The 4,900-nt window shown below is 46.4% G+C and overlaps 1 pseudogene; it reads right to left on the bottom strand.

Annotated features, from left to right (window-relative positions):
- Positions 1-245: 245 nt before the first annotated feature.
- Positions 246-4,433, bottom strand: LOC118238485 (annotated as a pseudogene).
- Positions 4,434-4,900: the final 467 nt, after the last annotated feature.

The raw sequence follows: 4,900 nt of genomic DNA, 5'->3' as shown, positions 1-4,900 counted from the left end.
TGTAGCTTTGGAGCCTATCCTGGCACTCGCTCTGGAGACCAGGCTGGCCTCGAACTCACAGAGATCCACCTGCCTCTGCCTCCCGTTGGCTTTTTTGTTTTTAATGGCACATAAAAAATGCTGAAGCTTATGACGAACACATGAATCTGAGTTATGACAAAAGAGGAGAAAAGAAACCCCCTACCCCTGCACAGATAAACTGAGTGCTGTGCTGTGATATAACCGGTTTCCATTGTTTGTTTTGTTTAAGATGTCAGTCCACCTTCCTTGAGGCAGCAGGCACTAGACTCCAGCTGCCAGGCCTACTTGACAGTCTGTTTGGCTAGCTCAGTAGAGGGGGTGGCAGTATCTTTCTGCTTCTGCTGCTGGGTGGCAAAGTTGCAGTAGTTGTGGGGGCCTGGGAGCCAAACTCCATTCTTGGCACAATCTGCCATCTTTTCCTGTGTGTGGAGCACCCAGGTGGTCTCAGAGAAAAGGATTTTGTCATAAACTTTATATCCCTCACAGTAGCAAACAGGATGGCAATGCGGCTCTTGGTGGGGACATTTCCCTTGGCCAGGAAAAATGTTGTGGCTATCTTTCAGTGAGTATTGCTCAAGAGACACAGGATGCTTGATGCAGACATTGGTCTGGATGTGATTGACAAGCAGGCATTCTAATTCTTCATGGAACTCATGAGGGTGTGAAATACCAGGAAGAGGAGGCTAGGAGCTGGTGTGCACATACGCTGACTTGGGGAGAGGTTCCTTATAATGATGATGATGATGATGATGATGATAAGTAGTATTTGAGTTGAGCTGTGTAGCTCTTGGAGGGCATGTCTGCATAGGATACTCCATGAGGCCAGGATTTCCAGTATGTGATAGGCCAGAACAAGCTGCTGTTTGGCCAGTTTGGGACCTGTTGTTGGAAAGAAGTTGAACTCCAGCAGAGCCAGCAAGCAGCCCAGCTCTCCACCCCTGCTAAGATACGGGCTCTCCCAGTTCACCTCCCTTGAGTTTCTCATCCATGTTGGCCACAGCCTTCAGGACTTGTGACCAAGATGGCCCTAAGCCCCAAGCCTACAGAGGCCAAAAGACAGTGTTGGGTCCTCTGGAACTTGAGTTACAGATGGTTGTGAAACACCATGTAGGTGCTGGGAATCAAACCCAGGTCCTCTGGAAGGGCAACCAGTGCTCTTAACCATTGAGCCATCTTTCCAGCCCATACCGTACTTAGATTTAAATCCATTTGTTTTAAAATAAGATTTCATTCTGTAGCCCAGGCTGGCCTTGAACTTCCCTTAGCTCCTTGCCTCTGCCTCCCCAGTGCTGAGGTTAAAGGTGTGATTTTTTTTTTTAATAGTTGATCAGTCTTTGGAGGCTTCTGGACTTCTTGAATGATATTTTAAAAGGCTGTCCTTATGACAAAAATGATAAAGGAATTTGCCTATGATGCTGTTTTGGTGATGGGCTATAACTCAAGGCTCACCACTTGCTAGGTAAGTGCTCTCTGGTAGAGAGAGCTACATGATCAGCCCTTGCTTTGTTTTGATTTTCAGACAGAGTCTTACTATGTAGCTCAAGCTGGACTCAAATTCACCATATGGCTCAGGCTGGCCTTGAACTCTCATAATTCTCCTGCCTCCATCAATGGTTTTTAGAGCTTGGATACTATATCCTATTGCTCATTCATTCATCTTCCTTTCTTTCTTTCTTTCTTTCTTTCTTTCTTTCTTTCTTTCTTTCTTTCTTTCTTATTTTAGATGGGCCACTCTACACAGTCCTGGCTGTCCTGGGACTCACTGTATAAGCTAGGCCTACCTCAAACTCAGAGTCCACCTGCCTCTGCCTCCTGAGTGCTGAGATTAGAGGTGTGATCTAAAATGCCCAATGCTTTTCAATACTTGTATAGCAGCCTTAAAAAAAAAAAAACCAAACCAACAAACAAAAAACAGGTAAATCATCAATTTGCTTGGCTTCTATTTTGGTGTACAGTGTGATGTAGGAATCCAAACTGTTGTTTTGAGATTTGAGAAGCCAAACCAAACCAGGGGCAACCTAAGGTGATTTAGTTCCCAGAAAGAGACCAGGCCAGTTGCCAGACTCTGATGCATGGAACAAAAGATGTGCCCAGAGCTGGCCAAATTTAGCCACCAGGAGAGCAGGAGGCAGCGCCATGTCCCAGCAGGAGTGATGACAAGAAGAGAATCAGATGGCAAGCCCACAGTGCCAGTCAGCAGAGGAACAAAGACACAGGAAAAGGGCCTGGAGTCCTGCTTCCTGCTGTGGACAAAGCCTGCCCGTGGCTTGGCCTTGGGTCTTGTTTCTGGCTAAGAGGTACTGGCGATTACACTCAGGGCCTTGTGATACTAAGCAGGTACTCCACAGCAGAGCTCTACCTCTACCCTGGCTTGACCTTTGAGGACCTGTAACCTTCCAAACCCCAAGGTCACCACCAGCCCAAACATGTGAGTGTTCATGTGAGTGTTAGGAATCTAACCCGGGTCTCTGCAAGAGCAACAAGTGCTCTTAACAGCTGGGCCACCTCCCCAGCCCCAGATTTGAACTCCTGATGCTATTTTTGAAGAGACTCTAGCCAGCCCAGGCCTGGAAAACATGGCCTTGCCCTTCTCCCCAATCCCCTTTGCCTAGTTGAAAACCCTTAGGTTACATTCCTAAAGCTGGCCACCAAGGTCTATTCTCCTATTTGGTCACTTCTTCCTCCTGGGGCTGACTACCAAGGTCCAGCTATCAAGCTATTCAAATCCAGCAATCAAAAGTCCCCTTTGGCTCACCTAATTAACATGCCCAGTTAAAATTAAAGACCTCATCGTAACATAGGCTTTCCCCTTTTACCTTTATAAAACACCATTTTCCAATGTGCCATGTCTGTCTCCTCTCCATCCAGAGGCAGTCCTTTGTCCCCAGCAATGAATACCTCTTAAACCTCTCACTTGTCCCTTTTCTCCCCTCTCTTTTGTTCCTTTCCCCTTCTCCCTCTTCCTCTGTCTCCTGTCTTTGTCTCTTATCTTTTCCCTCTGTCCTTCTGGGGCAAATGAATCTCCTTTGTGCTGAGAACTTGGAGTGTCTTGAGCTGACTTCGAGGTTCCCTGTATTTGCTTTTATTTCCGATATCCTAGAGTTATAGGCATGCACCATTATGTCCAAATTTTAAAATCCCTGTTCATGGGGTTGGGGAGATAGCTGTCCAAAAATGTAAGAACCTAAATTTGATCACCAGCACTTATGAAAATAGCCAAGCATGGTGGCAAGTGCTTGCAATTCCAGCCCTGAGAAGGAGACAATATGATCCTTGGGGCTCAACAGCCAGTCAGTCTAAGGCAGGGTTTCTCTGTGTAGTCCTGGCTGTCCTGGAATTCAGAACATCCTAGTCTACAACCTGTTGGCCTCAAACTCACAGAGATCCACCTGCCTCTGCCTCCTGAGTGCCAGGATTAAGGGAATGCACCACCACATCCCAGTCCAAACCCTGGGTCTTAGTGAGAGTTCCTGAATGGAAAAAGATAAGATGGATGGCTCCTAATGAATGATACCAAAAGTTGTCCTGTGGCCTCCACATGCACACATAAGCATATTCATCCACATGAATACACACACAAACACGCATACCTCTTTTTCATAAAGGAGTATCTATCATCCTCCAGCTTTAGTAAGTGTCCCAGTTAGTGTCTATAGCTGTGAAGAGACACTGTGAGCACAGGAACTCTTATAAAGGAAAACATTTAACTGGGGCTGCTTTACAGGTTCAGAGGTTTAGTTCCTTGTTGTCGTGGCAGGAAACATGGTAGCACACAGGCAGAAATGGTGCTGGAGAGGTAGCTTAGAGTTCTACATCTGGATCCTCAGGAAGCAGGAAGAGAGTGAGACACTGGGCCTGGCTTGAGCATCTGAGACATCAAAGCCCACCCCCAGTGACACACTTCCTCCGACCAGGCCATACCTACTCAAACAAGGCCACACTTCCTAATAGTGCCATTTCCTATGGGGGTCATTTTCATTCAAAACACTACAATAAGTGACCAAAAGTAGAATGAAAACCAGGGAACTCTGGGTGGTAAATTCTGGCTAGCAGATCTCTGTGAAGCGCTTAATAGATGTGGGTTATTCTAAACTGCAATAGTGCTGACTTTTCTCTTTCAAAACTAAGTCAACAATCACAATAGGCATCCGGGCCGTGGTGGCACACACCTTAATCCCAGCATTCAGGAGCTAGAGGCAGGCTGATCTCTGTGAGTTCCAGACTAGCCTGGTCTACCCCAAAAAACAATCACAATAGGAACAGTGGCACCAGTTTGATGTAATCCCAGAAGTCTGGAGGTGGAGGCAGGAAAATCAGGAATCCTTGGCCAGGATGGGCTACGGGAGACTGTCTCATACCTTCTCAGCACTTAAGAAGCTGAAGCAGAAGGAATGCTGTGACTTCCATGCCATACGAGGAAAATGAAGCCGTCTCCAGACTTCTCTGGTGTCTTTCTGCAGCATTTGGGAGTTTCCTTTGCATGGATTTTGTGCAGCTCTTCCTAAGTCTATTCTTAGCCCTCTGTCTTTTCTGTTGCTATAGTAAGTGTGGTCCCCACTTCACTACGCCCTTTAAGGAGACAGTGTTGGTATAAATGGAGAAACTATTGATTTCCTTATTTTAATTTTAGACCCAGCCAACTCACCGAATTTTTCCATCTTTATTTTTGAGATAAGAGTCTCACCATGTAGCCCAGGCCGTCCCCCAGCTCACAGTCCCCCTGCCTTCAGTATCTGGGTGCCAGAACTGCAGGTGTGCTCCACCACACTTGGCCTGAGTATGTATTTTGCAACAAAACTCCAGGAATTAATGATACACCTGCCAGCCATGTTGATTTTACCTGCCTTGTGTCTGTTCTTAGGTAACACTGATAATCAAA

The sequence above is a fragment of the Cricetulus griseus genome, chromosome 3, assembly GCF_003668045.3.
Source record: "Cricetulus griseus strain 17A/GY chromosome 3, alternate assembly CriGri-PICRH-1.0, whole genome shotgun sequence".
In the NCBI taxonomy this organism is placed as follows: Eukaryota; Metazoa; Chordata; class Mammalia; order Rodentia; family Cricetidae; genus Cricetulus; species Cricetulus griseus.
The sequence above is the reverse complement of the archived record's forward strand: the minus strand, read 5'-3'. Positions and strand labels throughout refer to the sequence as shown.